Source organism: Ochotona princeps, chromosome 23, assembly GCF_030435755.1.
Source record: "Ochotona princeps isolate mOchPri1 chromosome 23, mOchPri1.hap1, whole genome shotgun sequence".
Lineage (NCBI taxonomy): Eukaryota > Metazoa > Chordata > Mammalia > Lagomorpha > Ochotonidae > Ochotona > Ochotona princeps.
This window is the reverse complement of record NC_080854.1, coordinates 35,306,390-35,327,926: the sequence shown is the minus strand read 5'-3', so window position 1 is coordinate 35,327,926 and position 21,537 is coordinate 35,306,390. Positions and strand designations below refer to the sequence as shown.

Sequence of the window (21,537 nt, the reverse complement as noted above, 5' to 3'; positions counted from 1 at the left end):
GCTCAGGGATATGAAACCCCGGCAGCACCGGGGAGTTCCTCATGCACAGTAACGTCGGCCCCAGTCCATCACAACCTCAGGGCTGGCAATGGAGCTCCAGATGCTGTGATGGTTCCTCCCATCAATCGCTCATTCATTCATTCATTCATTCTTTCATTGTAGGTATAGCACCTGCTCTGTGCTAGTCAGGGCTGTGCATTCGGTGAGGCATGCAAGATTTTCAACATCCTAGGACTACACTCCAGGGGACGAGACAACCCAATGGACAAATAGCCCTGGGCAGAGGGGCGGTGAGTACAGGACAGAGCACAGGATGAGGGGGGAAGATGGGCACCAGGAAGGGTAGCAAAGCAGGTGCCACCCACCTCCAGCCAGGGGCCTGGCAGGAACTCAGGGTCCCTCTGTGAGTCTGCTGCCTTGCACCTCCGCCAGGTGACAGGGTCACCACCACCCTCCATGGGAAGGCAGGTGAACAGCATGCACCTTTCCTATGATGTGGAAACTGGAACTCACACTTTCCTATGATGTGGAAACTGGAACTCACGCACCTCCTCCCCTAAACCAGCCAGCGCCAAGATCAAACTGAGGGGGTATCTACAGGGAACCCCACCAGCCCCCCTCCAAACTAGCCAAGCCATCAGAAGCCTGATGGTCAAGAGCATTCTCGAGAGATCCATGGCCAAATGCAATGTCAGAGCTGGGACCCTGGGCCACAGCAAAGGATCAAGCGAAAGCTGAGCAAGTCTGGGCAGATGGGCGTTTGTGGAAACGAACCAGCCAGTACCAATTCCTTAGCCGTGGCCAACATGCTGCATGAAATTGAGGGTTCACAGAAGGAGGGGCTGCCCACAGGGCACACAGGCTCTCTACCAATCCTGCAACTTGTCCGTACATTTAAAATTACACAAAGTGTGTTAACACAAAAGCCCTCTGTCTAGAAACAATAATTCCAGAAGTAAAATTGTAACATACAGAAAAGATGGACGAGGAGCCACTCTAGGAGCTAACTATTCAGGATTTCCCCAGCACCCTGTGATGCAAACGTGCTGTCCCCATCACTGCTGGTTCTGTCTCCTTGGGTTACACATTACAGCACTTCCTCTGAGTCAGCAGGAGAGTTGTTCAGCTCACACACCTCCTCCCTGATGGTGTCCTGGGCTGCCCTGTGTCCCCTAGGAGCACCCCTGATCCTTGCCAGCTCCAGCTTAGCATCTCCAAGGGGAAACAACATCCCCCGGATGTCCACCCAGAGGACACACTTGGGGTTGGCTGCCGCATCTGTCCGCCGGCCCTTCGCTCCCAGTTTCTAGGCATCCAGATGTCCCTAAGGGGCTGTTTCCTGGTTTCAGTACAGGAGAGCAAGGCGGCCCTCACTGCCCCTTCACCCCTGCAACATCTAGCACTGGGCACACCCAATCACTTCCCACAGGCACAGGGAAATGCAAGGTTGGGTCAACATCAGAGCCAGTGTCCAGCTCAGGACCAGCCAGGTGGTGTGTACAGGAGGGACAAGGGAGGACAAGCCAGTGGGGGAAAAATAGGAGGCAGGTGCACAAAACAGCTCCTGCATCTCCTACTCATATCCAATCCCACGGCTGGTAACCTGGACCACCTCACCTGGCCTGCCTGGCCATATGGACTGGCCCCGTGTTAGCAACGAGTTGGCCACACTGAACAGAAAGGGAAACACCCCGACTGTGGAGGCCACATTTTAAGTCTCCTTGACAAGCTTGGGTTTGGACACCTGCTCAAACCCTTCTTCAGCCTTCACAGGTAGGAGCTGAATCCCGGTAGCCTTCTGTCAGGGGAGAACAGCCCCCTTCCCATTGCCTCTCCTGAGGTTTGAAAGCTTCTCAGGGACCATTCTGCTTTTCTGCACATCTGTAGACATGTCTATTTTGAGCACCCGTGTTTGTTTTTTAACAAGACAAACAGACTGGAGAATGAAGATTTGAGTTACATAGCTAGCAAGGGTTTAAAGCTCTAATATTGGCTGAAGAAATTTATCCCATATTTAGATAAAATGTTAATTAAGACATCTAAATAAGAAAAAAGTGCAATCAAGAAATGGTACACACTGTGTAATGGCCATCCGGTCACCCTACACAGTGTGTGGCTGCAGAAAAGCATAGCCAAGCCCTTGGCCAATGGCTCACTCATTTGTGTTTACAGATCTACTTCTCTCTCAGTTTAGCACAAGCTCTGCTACAAACGCACCTGGGAGAGCAGAGGACGGTCCAAGTGCTTGGGTCGCTGCCACCTGCATGGGAGACCTGGATGGAGCTCCTGGCCCCCAGCCTTGGTCGGCACCAGTCCTGGCTACCGCAGGCATTTGGGATGTGAATCCACCAGCGGCTCTCCTCTCTGTCTCTACCCCTCACTTGACAACTCAGACATTATGAGAGGTTATTTTTTATTTAGGTATGCATTTATTTATTTAAAAATACAGGGATAGTAAACATTTGCAAAGCCTCCATGGCATGTCTGACATCTCAGCTGTTCACTTTGGCTGCTGCGCATTGTGCAAGACTTTTTAAAACATCAAAAATAAAACGTTAAACACGCTCCAGGTATCAATCCGTACAAACGTACAGAAAGACGCAGCGGGCTGCTGGAAAGGTAACTTGTATCTTCATCAAGGACTCCTTGGGGCCACAGCCCCACCTTCAGGGATGGCATCGCTTCTGTCAACAGTTGGTCTAGAGGAAGGCAATACTCAAAAATTAGTGATGCTTATTATGCACTCAATTCTCTGCACTGTGTCCAAGGCAAACAAGCCAGGACAATCCCTGGGGCAGCAAACTGCTTCATGCAGCTTTGCCAGCACGCCCACACAGAGCTGCCACTGCCACCCCAAGTACTATGAATCACTCACTCACTCAGTGTGGAAGCTGTCGAATCATGTCCCCCAAAACCCACGCACAGGGGGAGCTTCACAGAGCTGCCTGCTTTGGGTGTGGGTTTTCTGTGATGTGCTTTGTCAACATGGAGTCTCACTGCACCAGCGTGTTTCCTATTTCAGGGACAAGTATCCCTCTAAGCAAGTCCCATGCAAACTCTGAGATAGGAGTGCGGTTGCCTGAGCCAAGTCCCACCGAGGAAGGCCAGAGAGAAAGCTAGAACCCTGAGCTCCCAAGGCCCCAGCCACCAGTACGCCCACCTCCAGGGCTACAAACTTGAGACCATCAACTGAGCAGAGAGACTGACAACAGGGTCCCTCAGTGACTCCTTCGACAGCACAGTGGCCAGAGCTCCATGCCAATGTCAGCACAAGCATGCAACAGGGCAGGCCCTGTAATCTACAGCCACACTCATCAGGGGACACCCCTACACATACTGAACACTCAAAAACCCTGTGACATGAATAACACCAGAGGCTAAGGCCAAGTCAAGAAACAGCAAGGGAGAATGGCCTGAGAGGAAGAGATGTGACAGATATGTTTCAGACAGCCTCGTGTCTACAACAGAACAGTCACAACACCTCCATCTGGGGCACTGGCCATTGCCACCAGGGACCACTGCTGAACTACAAAAGCAGTTACTTCAAATGCTTTCAGTCGGGTTGAAAATTACAGCCCAGAGGCAGACCCAGCCAGGCTCACAGTCTGCCCTATCTGCCAACTCTGGGCCACAGCCAGAACCACACCTTTGCATGCTGCCAACAGCTTCGTTCATGCTACAAGAACAAAGCTGAACAGTCCTGACAAGCAGCACATGACCCTCAAAGCCTGAAAACCTTACATGATTCTCTGACCTCTAAATTTGTCCTTCCTGTACATCACATGACCCACAGCAATAGGAAGGACCAGAGAACCTCAGCAACAGGTCAGATCAGAGTTAGAGTTTTGGAGCCCTCCCCACCTCTAGCACTTCCTTTCAGACACTTGAGTGAAATCCCTAAAAAGCAAAAAATGAGTTCTGAGCAGCATTCACCTGCGAGCCAGATGTGAAACTTGAAGAATGCTGGAAGGCGTCAAACAGAAAGGGCCCTCACACAGAGTGCAGACTGAGGCCCAATGGGACCTCACAATTCTCTCCCACCATCTAGGGATGCTCACTCCTAGGCAAAGGGAAGAGCAGTTCTCATCAGGGATACAGTTCATAACTCCCACTGCCCTCACTCTGTGCAGGTGACCTAACAGAGGAGAACTCCAACTGCAAGGTGCAGAGTGCTTTAGGTAGACAGACATTAAACCACACCTCGGCCTGAACGACAACGTCCATCCACTGAACCGCCATAACAGCCAGACTGGCTGGCGGCACAGAGCACTCAGTGTAGGACAGGCAATGTGAAGTGGACAACACCTTTAGAAAATACAATTAAAAGGTAAGTCTGCTTTCATGCAAAATGATTTTGAAATCCATGCAGAATTTTTTTCCCCAAAAACATACACTTTCTGAAGATCCCTCACAGTAAATTTCTAATGCTCACCCAACTCCTGGGAGATCACAATCTACTGGTATGTAAGAATGGAAGATAGTGAGATTAGGGACAATCTTCAGTCTCTCTTAACTCACTGTCAGGACCAGATTACAAACCCAGCAACCCAAGCTGGAAATCCACTCTCATAACCACTTTTGCATCGTCTAGCAATTGTGTTGGAAAAGCCTTCAGCACCAGGCACCCCATGGACTGGGAGGCAGCAGGGAGAACCACCCAGCTGAGCCCAGTCCACTCAAAGAACCAAGAAACACAGTAGCAATACACCTGCTTTCAGCTACTACATGATGGGGTAAGTAGCCATTGATACCTGAAATAAGTGTATCAACTTAATGTGCTTCCTTGTGACAACAGCAACAAGGTCTTGAGCTGAAAGTAAGACCTACTTGGTGTCTACATTCCCAGGCTTCACCCAGGAGCTAGGAATCAAAGAGGTCTCAAGTGAGTAAGTCTCCCAAAATCTGGCAAGCTTTAGGCTTAAGTAATGTTAGTTATTTAAAAAGATTTGGAGAGTTCTAGTTCATACGATATTACGATATTATTACGATATTATTATGCACAGCTAATTCCCACAACCTGGTTCTTTACCGTGAGCTGAAACACACCAGACGCAACGAGGTATCTTAGGAGGTTTATTCCAACGGGGCAGGAACGGGTAGAGGTGGTGAAAGTCTGGAGGAGAAAAAAGGGAAAGAGGTAGCACCTGGGGCCTTTTTATGCAGGTGGGCCCGCAAGGTGTGGGGGGCGGGGATTGGGAGGTCTTGTGGGCAGGCCCCAGGGGATTAGTGCCTGGGGATGATTGGTGAGTGGGCGGGGCTGGGGAAGGGGCTGGAAGATGGGGGGTGGGATTCAGGTAGCGGGAATTTCGTGAGCTGTGAGGAAGAAGGAATGGCGCCGGGTCCAGGTTATCCGTGATGACCTACGAATCGCTCCTCACAAGTAACCCATTAAGCGCCAGTGGCTTTAATTCCAAGAGTTGGTAACTATTCAAAGACCATAGAATTCTGAGCCAGAAAGCTCTGGTCATCGTAACAATGCATTGCTTCCAGTTCTGAAGGCCTAACCAACCATCAGCAATACCTCCTACACAGAAGCCAATGCTCGCCCATGACCATCCACTCCATGGACGGTGGCCAAGACTTGGGTGAGAAAGAGCCCCATCCCCCCTAGCTCAGCCTGCTCAGTCTACAAACTTTACACTGCTTCTGCGTGCATTACCGAAGTCTAAATCCCCACATCCTCGTCCTTGGCTGCCAGGCTTGTCAGCTGCTTCCCCAGAGGTGAGTGCCCCATCTGGACAGTTCTGGCGGGCAACCTGCCACTGCCTGAGAGGCAGCCAGGTCACCCCCTCAGCTGCACAGCACCTGCTGGCAGCTCCAGGATGCAGCACTGTGGTCTTTATTTCAGACTGAGCTGCAGACCCAAGCCCACTCCTCACAGAAAACATATAGGCTGCCCTTCACACCACAAGTATTTCAGGTATTAACCTGCCAGCCTCTGCCAGCAGCGTGAAGGCATGCAACAGAAATGGAAGTGACTTTTCACAGTATAAACCAGAAACATGCTGTCAACCACCACCCTCCTCCCAGCACTTAAATCCTTACACAAGTCCATGGATATATTTGAAATTAACCATGACCTTAACTTCCTGTTACTCACTCATTCTGTTTAAAGTACCCCAGCATGGGGTAGCAGGCATGGGTCACAGGAGGGGTCAGAATTATGGAATAAGACTTTTTGAGTAACCGGAGCTGTTGCTAAAGCTTCTATCTGCTTCTTAAATACTCCAGTTCTCTTTGCTTTTATCCTCCCTTGCATTATTTGGAAAGGCTATGGCTCAGAGGTGACTTGGCAGTGCAATGGCACCAGCAGGTGGCAGGGATTTAAGGGAAATGGATGTAGCTCAGCAAGGCAGATTGAGTTGCTACAGAGCATCCATCACCTCAGTGCACTGCCCTCTTTCTTTCTGATAGGAGCTGAGGCACCACGAGTAAGGCACCATGAGGCAGGCCCCAGGCCGGCCCCAGGCAGGCACCGGCACCAAGTTCTCAGACTTGCAGAGCATCAACCAAAACAAACCTCGCCTCTACACATCATCCAGGCTCAGGAGTCGTCAAAATCACAGAAAGGAAGAAGACAGCAACCTCTAGAATAGGAATCTGAAAGCTAAGCCCCTTAAACTCTAGAAGGTGCCACACTGAGACAGTAGCTATGCCACACGATAGCCAATATCCAACACCACTGAGACGTCAGTGTCACAGGAGGTGGCTGACGAGGTGGAGGAAGTGTGGGGGCATTTGTGGGGACAAGGCACCTTTGCTCCTGGCATCTGCCTTCTCCACCCTTCCTAGCTTTGAGAGTATCCACAAGTAATGCTGGAAACTGTCTGCTGGGTCACACCTCAAATGGACACACCATGTGCTTAAAAAGGAAAAAAAAAAAAAAACCCTGCCATGTTCACACCCAGCCATGGTGCTTGAGAGGAGACTCTGATGTTCCAGAGTCAGTGCAAATGAGGATCACAGAAGAGAATTTGTTAGATTTAGTTATGTTTATTCGAAAGGCAAACTTGCAGAGAGAAGGGAAGACAGAAATATCTTCTGTCTGCTGGTTCACTCCCCAAGTGGCCGTGACAGCCGGAACTTGAGCTAATCTGAAGCCAGGAGCTTCTTCTGGGTCTGCCACCTGGGTGTAGGGTCCCAAGGCTTTACACCATCTTCCACCGCTCTCCCAGGCAATGAGCAGGGAGCTGGATCAGAAGCAAGGCCGCCGGGACATGAACTGGTGCCCATAGGATCCAGGTGCATGGAAGGAGGATTAGTTAGTTGAGCCAATGCACCAGCCCCCACAGAAGAGGATTTTAAAAGATACTATCAAAATGAGTTCATTTGCATGGAAACTATGCAAACAGCAGACACCCTGCAGGAAAAGACAGCAACCCATGAGCAGCCCAGTGGACGATGGTGTGCAGCCTGTGTGTTTAGTAGAGCAGTGCAAGCAGTGCCTTAGGCCCGGGCACATGCAAATGCTGTGCTTTGGAAAGGAACCCATCTTTAGTGGCCCATGTGGTTGGAAGTGACAGGTGTCACCACAGATCTATGCTGTGAGGGACCACACCTCTCACAACCTGAAGGTGCCTGTGAGTTCTCAGCCCTTCTGGTCCTGGACCTCCAGCTGGCTTCTCCTATGACCATCCTCTGATCTCAGCTGTCCCCAAGAGCCACCTAAGGCCAATATCACCCACAGCCTGCCCCGGTCTCCTGCCAGAAGTGACCTCCCACAAATCATGCCAGGTCCACTAGGTGGAGCACCTCCATTCCAAAGCTTCCAAAGCCCCTGACCTCTCCATGCAGGACCGGAGGTCAGGCTCTCTACTTGCCCAGTGTGCCATGGGCAAGATTTGGGTGGACAAGGCAGAGAGGTGGAGCAGGAGGCTTCCGCTGGGTCCTTGTCACTGTGGCATCTGAGATACAACTACCAATTCTGGATCACTGGACATCATCCACCACAGGATGTGTTTGAGCTAGACAGAAATAGCCCAACCACCCCTTGAACATTTCTGCGTGCTGGCCATCAGCAGGCCTGTACACTTAGAGTGCTGGCTGGCCCTCTGGAATGCAAGAAAGCAGGAGTCAGCGATAGGGAATGCCTAAGGTTGTCCACAAGACTAAATAGATTATTTTGTTTACCCTAGAACTACACATTAAATACAAATGATTAAAAATAGTTTTTTTTACTAAAGATAAGCAGGCCATATTGTTTATTTTAGGTATTCATCTAAAATGTGCAATGTAAAACAATCAATACTATTTTTGGAATACTCCCTGGGTCTCTACTCAACTCAAATGTGGAGTCCTTGATTAAACAACTCCAGTTAATCATTTGGAAGCTAATGCAGGGAAAGGAAACAGCTAACAGACTCCCACTCAGCAAGGTCAATTATTTCAAACATATAGTCTACATTATTCAACCGTGTATCAAAATACTTTACAAAACGCCCTTCAACTTTCTAGCAGTTCTTAGAAGTTGCCGAAGTTTTGCGTGTAAATGCACCTACAGAAACCATTCCCACAGCAAGGAAAGTCACCTTCAGCACAGACTTTTTTTTTTTTTTTTACTATTGGACATTAACCTATTTGGGTCACACTGCAATTATCGGGCAGAAGTCAAAGCCAACTACAGCACCCTAACCCCACCTGAGGGGGAACAAAGAAATTCAACAGAAGCAGGCCTCCTAATGGGCTTTTGATTTGTTTTCACAAGTTTAGCCCTGCAGGCTTAATTAAACCCAGTAGCCAAATCTGGCTGCGCTCAAAGGTACAATTAAGGAAGACACCAGGAAGGCCACTTGGCCCCCGGCCTGCTGTGAGGTCTCATAGGCACAGCCCACTAACTGCGCCCTTCGGTCCAGGCCCCATGGAGATGATGCGGCTCCCTCCACTTGGAGCTGTCTCCCACAACCTCAAGGCAGGGCATCAGCGCCCCCAAAACCAGTTCTTCGTGGAATGTATACATTTTTTAATTAAAAGACAAAAAATTAAAGGCCCATTGAAAGGTACTTAGCAAATTCAGAAGTGCTTTAAGGTCCCATGAGTAACCGTCATTAATTAAAGGAACTCTTAATTACAGATGGTGGGGGTGAACTTGTATCCTGGTGCAGGGATCTAATGGAGCCCATTCTGTGTGGAACTGTACCGCGGTGAGCCCTGGGGACGAGAAACTTCAAAGCCACACTCACTCCTGGAGCCAGGACCACTGTCTTGGAAGTTGGACAGGAAAACACAGCCAGAGCAGCCCACATGGGCTCCCCTCAGCCAACTGGGGCGGCTCTCTCCCTCGCTGCCCCGGGCCCTGTGGACTCCCACCAGCTCCCAGGCAGGCAGGCACTGACAGAGGGAGAGCACCCTCCATTCCAAGCATGGTGTGGTTCCTGGAGATGCAAGCCCCACCCCCGTACCCTCCACAGCCCTCACACTGGCTGGGAGCTCATAAACATCCTCTCCCCAAAAGGCAATTCACCGCTAAGAAAAAAAATTGCCATTTCCTGAAAAATTATCAAGGAATTCAGGGTCACTCATGAAGATCAAGTGACGAATGTTGGCAGTCTTTCTCCTTCCCAAACTCACCCCCAAGCCTCTGCTACTTCTTCCCCAGCCCACAGATCAGCCTCAGAATTGTGAGTCTGCAGCTAAGGTAGGATTCCCTGAGTGCTGCAAAGATATGGAAATACATCTTTTCTCCGCGTTAAGAACTGGGAAAAGAGCTGTACCACCATGTGCAGGAAGCCATGGCCAAGTTCAAGCATTAATGCCCTTGAGTTGACCTCCCATAACCAATGCACTCACCAACAGCTACTCCTCTTCCCAATGTTTCACGGGTCCTCATGGATACTTGTGCACGACTAGAGTGAAGACAGGCCACATGCTAGCTTGTCTATAGCGTCAATGACTCAAGTCCACACAATTACTTATTCCAGAGAGTTCTAGAAACGAATCTGACCACACATATTCCTGGGTCAGGACAGGATGCTGAGGAAGGCCCTTGTGCTATCCCCGAAGATCCCCAAAGCAGTACCCTTCACAGGCTTTCCTCTGGACCCAGAGAGTCTGCAGGAGGCTGAACCTCAGCAGGGGGCCCCGCCAAGCTGTTGGACCTTACATACCACTTGCCAGGGGGCAGTGTCAGCGTTCCAGTGAATGAATCTTCCTAATCCTTCCTTGCCAGCCTGCAGTTCCTGAATGATTTCTTTCCACAAGCTAGTAATAGGGCCCAGGATTTCCACCACGGCTGGCAGATGGAAAGTAAATTTGGCTCAAGTCCTGACGCCGGCGGCTGCTTGGAATGCTGTGACAGCCAAAATACACCGCCTGGACTCTCACCTTTTACCCGAGCCCCGAGTGCCAGGCCCTGCTCCTGCACCCCCCAATCCAGCCCACTGGTCACTGCACAGTCCACACTCAGAATGCCCCAGAAGAGCACAGTGTCCATTCTTCAAAAAGGAGGGTAGAGAGGTGCAGTGGAATGTTCCAGATACTCGGGCTCAGAGCCAGTCACCTAGCCTGTAACACCTTTCTACTGTTACTGAAATAAACGGATTCCATGTGCTTTAAGGATACAATTCTAAGACGATCATGAAGCTTCTCTCTCCTTCTCCTTTTCTTTAATTTTAGTAGAAACTCATTTTTAATTTAGTCAAAGACTCAATTCTCCACTAAATCAGGAGCTCAAGTGAAAAGCAGAAGATCAATGTTAGCAGGCATGGAGACAAGAGCTATACCCAACAACTCAAGACGTCCATTTCACTCACACACGTAAAACTCTTACCTTCTCTACAAACCAGCCACCTCAACCCTCTGGGGTCTAGCTTATGTCACTAGGCATAATGATCTTCAACTGCTTCTGTTTTGCTGCAAAAGTGAGAATTCACTTTTCATGACTGAGTAGTACTCCACGGTACATATTTACCACATTTTCTTTACACTATCATCAGTTGATGGACATTAGGACTACTGTGACCTGGACATCGCAGAACTCTTCCGTGTGTACTTTCATTTCCTGTCCTACCTTTTGAGGCATGACTCAGAAAGGAGCTGTGGCCTGCTGGGGCCTGAGAGGCACAGCCCTGCAGTTCTGGCTTCGTTCCACCAAGAGGCAGGACTGGGGAACACAGGCAGTCTCCAGGGGACCTACAGCAAGTGCAGAGCAGCCCCAGGAGCACACTGCACCAGCGAGCCTCGCACCACCCTCCCGCAGAGGCCCGGCCAGCAACAACACCTCAGCCCTCCCACCCGGCAGAGCAGCTGCAGCCCTGAACCCCACAGCCAAGGACGGGGCCAAGAAATGCCAGACTAACACCTACACAGGACCGGCACCTGCAAGGCCTACTCACACAGGGAAGGCGGTTTAGTCGGACTTAGGAGCTAAACGACAAGAGTCTTTAGGAAGTCCATGAAATATGGGAAATAGGACAATTTCATAACTTTTTCCATTGGCCTACAGGCTTCTTGTGGGATCACTGTGCATAGAAGACTGCTCACTTAGCAGAGGTTCTGGGGGTAACGATAAAGCAAGGACAGCCCCCCTGATAAAGGGAGGAAGAGTCATTGACGAACACTGGAAAGCAGCGCCCACCAGAAGGGACAGGAACTGCCACCCAGAGCTGGGCTTTGCAGTGTACACTTCCGGTCACCTAGCCTTGGGCAATGTCTCAACATCTGGGCACTGGATCTTTCTCTGCCAAACAGGATTTTACTTTTAGGATTACAGCCTGGAAATACAACACTTAGGTCAGCCAAATGTCTCCCATCAACTTCACACTCAAACTTTAAAGGTCTCCTTTGCTGGCAACTTTGGTAAACACTCCAGTTGCAAACTTGGCAACACTGAGGGGAAAAAAGGAAGTGCCCATGGATGCGAGGGGCTCCGCCCCTGACTCACCCCGCCAGCTGTGGTGTGGTATTCCAGCCCCTTCTCTACCCGCCAGCCACACAGAATAAAAGCAAAGAGCTCATGCAGCTTGCAGTACCCAAAGTCACAGGTGTCCATCTCAGAAAACTAAATGGTTAGGAAAAAAGCAAAGGGAAGGCCAAGTGCCCGCTCTCACCCTGGCTCCACACAGCACACTGTCTGTTACTATAATTACGGTCGACTTAGGTCCTCTCAGCCCATACTAACCAACACTTAAAGGGGATTTAAAGTGAGAAAACTGCATCATCTTATTGCGATGATGCCTTCTGTGTCATAGCTCCAGTACCTGCCCTGGTAACATGGGGAATTCCCCAGGCAGGCAGCTAGCAGATCTGATTTACCAAATGCCTAACTGGCCAGTCTTGAAATCTGGAGAACATTAACTGACTAGAAATCAAAGAAAACAAAAGCAAACCACAAAAATGTCCTTACCTAATGGTATTCTACAGACCAACCGAAACCATCAAGCAAGAGATCAAAGATTTAAAAAAGAAAAGTCACCCACATTTCTTCCTTTTCATAAGCAGCAGGAAATATGAATGAAATCTCATCAATAAGTCATTCCCTTCTCTCAGGGTAACAGTTTTGGCTCAGTGCTAGCAAAACAGCCATCTTACAAATGCTACTTTATGTTTGCTTCCAGGCCACACTTTCTGCAGAAGCAAATTCAGAAGGAGCTAGTCAGAAATTACCCTGGTAAGAGGTCAATAAAACTTGAGTAGGATTTAAAACTCTGTCAATCTCATTTTTAGCCTCTGCTACAAGGGCTAAAATAATTGGATGCTGCAAAAAAAAAAAAAAAAAAAAAGGTCCGCTTGAAACATCCCAGGGTTGGGTAAAAATGCTTCTTTCCTGTTAGAACCAGGCTGGCCAACCTCAGCCAGGTCCTGAACACACTGCAGGCTGGATCGGGGCAGGGACGGCCTACGCCGAGGCACACACTCCCACGGAGAGACGCCATGTGGAAGCCAACCGGTGTGGGACCAGCCAGGTGCCCAGCAGACAGCTGAGGAAGCACCCAGCAGGCGGCAGAGCCAGATGGAAACCACGGTCAGCAAGACGGGGCCGCTAATGACGCTTCCGCCAGGAGACAGCAGTTGGTGATTCCTAGGCACCTTCAGCCATAACCCATTCTGCACTCCACACTTTGACTGCAATTTGAGCCAAAGCAGAAGAGCTGGAACAGATCTAGAAAGCTAAGTCCTCAGGCAATGTGTTCTGGGTCTGGCTGTGGTTCATGCCCAAGGCAAGAGGAGAAGGTATCCCCAGCAGCCCTGAAAGCATCTCCCATCCAGGGAAGGAGCCTCCGAGGGGCAAACCCTGCAGCACTGTGAGGTGGCTAAGCAGTGCCTCCCAAGCAATCAAGCCAGCCAAGACACACTGCCCTCCGACAGACGCCGGAGAATCGTGCTGCGCCCAACACTGTGCCTGCACAGACTGATCAGTTTAATTGACTGGCCTGATTTGGTCCTGCGGCATCTTCCAGAAACCACCTGAGTTGGCCATGTTCACAACAAAGACCAGAGCTTGTTGGAGGCCCGGGAAGGAGGCCGCCAGCACCCAAGAACTTCGTGCAGCCTGGGCGGCAGGGTCGTGGCTGCAATGCTGGGCAAGGCATCCTAGCACAGAGGGCGCCTCCCAGCCTTGTAGCTGGATTTCTGTCTGGGTCCCTTGTGGTTTCTTTAGGGATCATGGACCAGATTTTTTTTAAACTGCTTTACAGGAGTATAAAACACATATTTGAAAATTAAGCACGCAGCTTTCAGTCAATTCAGAGTTGTGAGCACTCAATCCAATTTTGAATATTTTCCATATCTCAGAGGCAGACAGAGCAAGAACACCTACCCACATGCTCCATCCGCTTCTCCAACAGGGTGGCAGGTTCCCAGCTGCTGTCCCAGGGCACACATCAGCAGGAAGCTGGATGCAGCAGCAGAGTCAGGATTCAAATCCTAGCACTCTGATCTGGATGTGGCCAGTCCAACTGCTAGGTGAACCACTCACCTGTCAGCAGCCCCATTTTCAGACCATCTCTCACATCTCAGCCTGCCCACAGCATTCCCTACCAGTTCACGCTGCCAACCCAGAGCAGCCAGCCTGTCCACGGCATTCACTGTCAGTTCACAGAATAGCCAGCTTGCCCGTGCATTCACTGCCAGTTCACATGCCAGCCAGAGAAGTCATTAACCTAGCTGTCTTCCCTGGTTTTCCTTTTCTGGTCTGTCCTATGAGCAATCACACACATGGTCTTCTGTGACTGGCTACACATATAACAGCACGTACCGAGCACTCGTGTGTTATGCTGCTGAATAGTAAGCCTTTGTATGGATATACCACAGTTTATCCACTCATCAACCTCAGCTTATTAAATCCATAAATCTAACTGACAAGGCATACTACATTGATCTCAGAAAGAAAACAAAACCTATCATATTTCTACAATACTCTGGCATATCTATCAAGCAAAAATTTATAACAAGGATATAGTTTATTCCCTGGAATTTTGGGGGAGGAGCTGTTTTTAAATAAGTAAACACTACCCTTGAAACATTTCTTTTTTGTTCCCATCCACATAAAGTGCTTGCATGTTAATTTTCAAATCAAGCAAGGTCATCAATTCAATTAACAGGCATCTCCTTATGTGTGCAAATGGCTCTGTATTAAAATACAGAAAGCACATTCTCACACACGCACACACAGCGCTTACAAAGGCGTCTATGCTTCGAAGCTGCTACCAAGTCAGTCTGGGGGTGTGATGCAGGTTTCTTTGCACGTAAAAGAGGTTTATCGCATCCTTGATTCACCTGCAAAACTCTTGTTCGAGCACAGACCTCTCTCCAATACTCTGTGCAGCGCCTCATGCACATACACTATAGAAAGGTACTTCTGTATTCGCGCTCGCCCAATATGGGCTGTGTGCCAGGCACTGGCCCTGTCGCTACTGGACCAGCAAGCCCATCTCTCTCCTAGGCGTCCATTCCCTGTGGGTTACAGACTTCAGATCATGAATACTACATAAGGAGCGATATAAAATGTTAGCATGAAGAAAGGCTTGAGGGCAAGAAAATGCTAAGAGGACATTGTAAGAACATTGTGGAAAGTGGACCAAAAGTCAACTTTATCTTGGTGCAAAAAGATTTGAAATCCAAACAAACCAGATATTTTCAGGAAGTTCACAAGATATAAATATGACAAAGCAAGCTATGCCTGAGCTTCAAATCTGTGCTGCACAAAAACCAACACACTCTTTCATTCCCCTTCCCACCTTGGTTTTCAAGCACTGTGCATCGTAATAGTGTAGGTAGCCAGCCCTGTAGACAGCGACTCCCCAGGAAAGTGGAGGGAAGGTGGCAGAGCAGGAGGTGGGCCCTGCAAAGGCCCATACAGGCAAGGAGGTCAGGGCTGGAGCCCAGAGGTCAGGGCCCCAGGGGGAGTCAGCCCACAAAACCACAATCACCCATGACTATTCCCCAGAGTTGGCAAGGAGCACCTCTGTACACATAGCAGGTGCCAGGCCCACACACACCTCTTCCAGCAGAGACACCAACAGGCTGAGAACCCAGGCTGCCGAGCAGCCAGTCACACTCGAATTCACCGACCTCCATCTTGCTCGCTCAACTGACTGCACATTCTAACCTCGTGTGGTGATGGGTTCCGCAGGAACGCTACTTTGTTAAAAACCTGATCACCCCAGAGAGAAGCTCCCCTCACTACCTGTCCTCACCACCTCTCCCCGTCCTGAGAACTCTACAAGGAGCCACCAGCCTGCCACAGCTGTGGCCTTCTGAGCCACTGTTGGCTCGCCACCACCTCCATGTCTGCCAGGAGAGTGCAGCCACTCTGCACAGGACCAGGGGCCAGCCGGGACAACTGTGCGGTTGTCACTGCTCCTACTACCTGACTGCTCTGGGTGGCTGGCACCCCGGGGGCCCTCCACTGCCAGCAGCACTCCATTCAAGGTGGAGCCTCTCCCCTGGCCCTGCCCTGTTAGACCATGGACTCCTGGTCGCTATTCTAAGCAACTGTCCCAGTACTCTTTCTTCCTGAAGTTCAGTCTACCGCTAGGGCACAGAAAACTTAAAATGACACTCATCTTAAAAAACAAATTCTTATTCATCCTATACTTCCACGTCAGCCAGCAGGAACAATGGCTTAACGACTATTGGCTGGACAGAAGCAGTTTCACATGCAGATAAATGATTTTTGCTAGAGTTACAATGTTCTCTGCTCCACAATCAGTGAAATATCTCACGACCAATTCAAGGCGTTACCCGGTGAAAGCAGTGGCAGGTTCTGGGCAGGTACTGGGGCACAGAGGGCTAAGCGATGCCCACATCACAGTGTCTGAAACCCAGCCCTGCCTCTGCTTCCAACCCAGCTTCCTGCTGATGCTCTTCTCAAGTCCTCAGACCCCTCCACATTCACAGGCACAGAGGAGCTTCTAACTCCAGCTGGCCCCGGCCACGCTGTCACAAGTATTTGGGGAGTTGACAAGTGAAGGGAAGATTCTCTTTGCCTTTCATCAAATAAGATACATTTCAAAACGAAAAGCATCCAAGAAGCCAGATGTGACTCTACAACCCAGTTGGTTCTACGATGCTGGACACCTTGCTTGGGCTATGCTGACCAGAGGGCACTGCGACACTGGGTAGCTGGCCCAGGGCCATCTCGGGGAGATGTGACCAACCTCCAGGCTGTTCCACAGCACTACAAGTTATTTCTGTGGTGTCGGTTTGTGACTCACGGAATCACACCGAGCCGAGCACTTGCTATTTTACGATTCTGTCTGCAAATCCCAGGAAACAGCTTGGTCGAGTTTTGCTCGTGATCTTCCTTGGCTGTGTTACTTTCCAGGAGTTGGTTACGTATCCTTGCCAAACCAGGGATGAGTGTGAGCCACGGAAAGAGACTCCACTTCCTGTGAGCCATTTGTCCTTGTGCGATCCTAGCCCTCACTTGCTTGTAACTTATCTAATTTTACATCCCAGCAAATACAGCATCATTCCTCCCATAGTCTCGCTTCTGACTGCAACACTCTCGCAGCTCCTTATCATACAGATCTGTAATGGAATTACCTATTGCAGTAATGTGATTTACTCACACATGTACGTAAAAACGCAATCTACAATGAAATTGTCCCAGTCTATAGCTCCTCTAGATTCTCCATGAACTTGAGGTTAGCCAATTTGTCAGAATCACAGTGACAAATAATGACAAAGAGATGGGGAAATAAAAGATCAGTGAGCTTGTGGCCAAAAATAGGAGAAATTCTAACTCTGAAAAGTGTATTATCATCTTTTAAACTAGTTTCTCCCACCCCTCCTCCAAACCTTACTCACGAAACCAATTTAAGTAGGGAACACAAGCACAAAATGGAATGATTTTACTTCTTCCAAATGCAACCATCCCATGCTGACACCTGGGAAATAAAGCATGGCCACCTTTGCTCTTGTCAACCAACCATTAATCTTGGAGGAAAAAAAAAAGAGATGACAATAGCAGCTCCTTTGGAAACAAAAATCTGTTTTCTTGAACCCACTGTTGCGCTAATCCTATTTTAAATGCAATGCCTCAGGTGAAATAACTTGCCTTTGAAATTGCCTGGCTCCACAGCACTCTGAAATGAAGAGTCGGTCTCCTTAGCTCAGAACCTCGTGCTGGCAAAGACGATTGGGGCCCTGCTGGAATGTCAGAGTGACCCACTGTCTATCCTGGATCGGGTTTTCATCCACGCCATTCAGTTCGGCTTAAAATCTCAAGTCACAGAAAGTGACTTACACTCTTGCTCACCTTTTTCATTTCTATTTCTTTTTGCTATCAGAAACTGTGTGCATCTGGATAACTGGGACCCAAAAATTCACCAAACATACTTTTACTTGGTGTATTAGAAGTTCCTTCATTCACCCTCCTCTCAAAGAGCTGGTTCTGCCCTGCTGGGCTGACGCAGCCAGAAATCAGGAACAGCAGCTTGCCCCTACCTACAGCAGATCACTTCTGCAGGGCAGCAGAGGGAGGGCAAACAACGGCCAAGCAAAGCCCAGCCATTGCGCACGCTTCCACCCGCCACGGAGCAGGGCTGCTGGGAGCGCGCCTCTGCTGTCAGGGCAGCATTGTCACAGCCGCAGATCCAGGCCAGCAGCTCGGAACACGAGCAGTTCACATTCTCCACGCAGATCAGGCACACACACACACACACACAGGCCGCACAGGCCGAGAAGTTCAACAGTCTCCATTAGACACTTTGCCCCTTGTTCTAACTAAATTTGTTACACACTGTAATTTACATGTTAAACATTATTTAATACTAAACATACAGATCCCTCACCTTGGTATTACAATTATCCCCTACGCCATTTTTCAGGGTAACCATGGCAACAATCTCAGAAGCCTTTTTTACAGAAAAACTTGGTACAATTTTAGAATCAAGAATTGCAGAGGATTTAATACGGGCTGTAGGACCACTTTCCTTGGATATTTGTACTTAACGGCACTACGAAAATCGATAACTTGACTGCGAATTATTTTGTTCTGTCTTGCATTCCATATGACGTGTAATCCAAGCCTCCGCCTTGGCATGAGGTCCGATCTTGGCTAATGCAATCACTCATTTATGTAATAGAACGTGGCTATAACTCTGGAGGGGCACTCAGCAGAGTCCTCAACCCTCTCCCCTGGCTTCCTGCTAGAGGGTCTTCTAGAAGCTAAGCCTCATTTTCAATGACACTGCGACCCGTAAGAACGGACAGCTGGAACCTGTTCAAGCAATCTGAGCTAGTTAGAACTCCACAACGGTTCAGATCACTCTAATATCAGGAACAGCTGACTTCACTCCCAGGGAACGACCATCTCTTACATTCTAGTACAGCCCAGAGAAAATTTGTCTGGTCTAAATTTTCTGGTGAGAGACTGAAGAAAACTCTGGAAAAAGCTCCTGATTTCAGAGGCACCGCGGGCTTCCGAAGGCCATGAACCATCCAACATGTAAGCTAAAGTTTGCAATACCGGGTCCTATTCTGTGTGGCCCCTGAGCAAGAAGTTCCAACACGTGTCAGTAATGCAAATCCTTAAGAAGTGTTTACGCACCAACTCCCCAGCCCTGGGGAAGAGGCGAAAAAGAAGGCAGGTTTATTTTTACCAACTTCTGAACATCTCCCAAACTTCCTTGGGACGGAGAGGCAAGCTTTACCACCCAGGAGACCAAAGGCTTTGCTCGCCGCAGGGAACGTGCAGCTGTTTGCCATTAAAACAACCAAGTCAGCTACAGCGATATTTGAAAAAGGAAAAAAAAGGCACACAACTATTACCATTGTCCATCTTGACCAAAAGCAGAGACAGATCTAACACAAGCACTCGGGGTGCCACAGCAGGCAGCAGCTGGGGACACCAGCCACCTAGGAACACTGTCTTGGGGGGAGACAGACCATGACACAAACCTGTCTTGCAAATAGGCTCGCTTCATGCAAACATGAAAAGAAAAATCCTTAGGGTTTTTAAAAAAAGGTTATTTTGGGGGTAAGTACTGGCACGAACAAGAAGTCACTTGATACATGCATAACTCAAGGTGCTCATAAACTCAAATTATGAAGTGGTGGCTCAAACACCTCAAAAACTTCTCCTGAATGAAGACATTGGCATTCGTTAGCAGCTCAGCAACCCTCATCTGCTGTTCCCAAATTGGGGGGTCTGGTGGCACACAGTCCTTTTCTTAAAAATCAGGCACCAACAATCATGTGCTATTCCTGGTGTTTCAGCTCGGGCCTCCCGGGGACTGGATCTGGGTGTCAGCATCGCACAGCACTCCTTATCTCTCCACACAGCCATAGAAGCAGGGCAGCCTGGCCGAGCCACAGTCGCCGTGGTGGACACATTAGCTCCACCGGAGCCCCTATCCAATTGGCCTTCTCCTATTTGCTCGCCCCTTTCGCTAATCCTTCTTCCAGCGTGGCGTCGGATCAGCCCCAGCACCCGCGGCTATGGAATTACTGCGGGACGCGCCCGGTCCAGCTGGGTGTAAGCCGGGACCCCCGCAGCCGGCCAGCGGGAGTGACCGCCTGTGGCATCCTCGGCCCCAGGAGCGCTCGCTCTCAGCGCCCCCTGCCGGGGTCCCTAGGACGCCGCCGGCAGGAAAGTTAAATCCCAAGTCTGGGCAGCTGCAGGTACAAAGCGAGCGCAGGGCGTCGCGGTGCAGGCGCTTCCCGCCAAAGCCCCGGGAAGCCACCGGGAACCGCGCTGGGCCGGGCACCGCGGCGCCGCAGGGAGGCCACGCCTGGAAACGGCTCCCCGCGACCTCCAGAGAGGAAGGCTTCCCGGCGTGGTCGGGATCCGCGACATCCCGCGCCCGGGAGGTGAAAGCGGCGGAGCAGCGCGGCGTGGCGCCGGGATGCAGCTCACCTGGCACGCTGCTCCCCAGGATCCGACCTCCTCCGCCTGAGGCTCCAGGCTCAACTGAAGTGCGCGCGGCAGAGTAAAGCCCAAGACCCTCTGCCCTCGCCTGGTGCCGCGAGCCGTAAAGCCCACTGTCGCCCAAGTCCCCAGGGCTGCGGGGTAGCACTGTCCATAAGGCAAAGACCCCGCGCCCAACCTTCCGCTCCAGACTCCCAACAGCGCGAGCTTGGACGCGCGCGCGCACCGAGCTCCACTGGGGGCCTTTCGGGGGGGTGCGCAGGGCCGGGGTACAGGGCGCCCGCAGGGACGCTCCAGCTCCTTACCTCAGCTCACTCAGAGCTCGGCAAGGGCGAGGACACAAACTTCCAACCCGTGCTCCAGCTCCACTGTGGGCGCCCCCGCACCGACGGCGCCAATCCGAGACCCGTACCCTCTGGGCCGTCCCCCGCCCAGGTGCCTGCAATCGAGATCGCCGCCACCCCGGCCGCCTCCCGGGTTCCGAACGGCAGCGAGGCGAGGACAGAGGCTCCCGCTCCCCTCCGGAGGGGTCGGGGAGGAAGGTCGCTCACCAGGTGCAGGGCGCGCTCCTCGCGCCAGGCATCAGCGCCCAGGTGCCCCGAGCGTCTGCAGCTCCCGGCGAGGCAAGCTTCAGTGCCCTCGGAGTCGAGGCAGCAGTCGACCCCTAGTCGCAGCGTTCCGGGCTGGGGGCACCGGCTGAGCCTGTAGGCGCACAGTGCCCCGGACCTCGCGGCCAGCCGGTGGGTGGGCAGGTCCGTGTACAACGGGGGTCGACCGGAGAGATGGCAAAAGTTGGGTGCCCGAGCCAGCTCCACCGGGGAGCCGCGGGTTGCGAAGATACAGGGTCGCGGTAGCCGGCCCGGGGCTGCGGAGCCCACCCGCGGCGGGAGGCAGCGCGCGGAGCGGGCGCAGCGAGAGCAGCCGCCGCCGGCGCCGCCTTCCCGGCGAGTAGAGCCGCGCGGGGCGCGCGGGCCGGGAGCGCGGGCCTTGCAGCTCGAGGCCGCCTCGCCCCGCCCCTGGCCCGCCCCCGCGCCGCCTCCGCCCCGCGCGGGCGAAACCCGAGCGCCCCGCCCCGCACCCGACCTCGGGGCCCCTCCCCCGAGCCCGCCTCGGCCCGGAACGGGACCCCTGGGCGCCTGGGGCGCCCCTCTGCACCCCAGGAGCCCCAGGTCCGCCTGGATGGTTCGAGTTGTCGCACTTTCCGGGGACCACCCTCCCGGCCCCGC

The 21,537-nt window shown here is 51.3% G+C and overlaps 1 protein-coding gene across 2 annotated transcripts in view; it reads right to left on the bottom strand.

The window, feature by feature from the left end:
- SEMA5A (semaphorin 5A) overlaps nucleotides 1–20,915 on the bottom strand; it is a 317,265-nt gene extending 296,350 nt beyond the window's left edge. The window contains exon 1 of one of the 2 annotated variants that reach the window (XM_058680133.1): nucleotides 20,863–20,915. The gene's annotated coding sequence lies outside the window, so the exon portion shown is untranslated. Of the gene's footprint in view, nucleotides 1–20,616; nucleotides 20,802–20,862 lie in introns of those variants that run through there. The other variant, XM_058680134.1, reaches the window with a different exon arrangement.
- Between the last annotated feature and the right edge of the window lie 622 nt (nucleotides 20,916–21,537).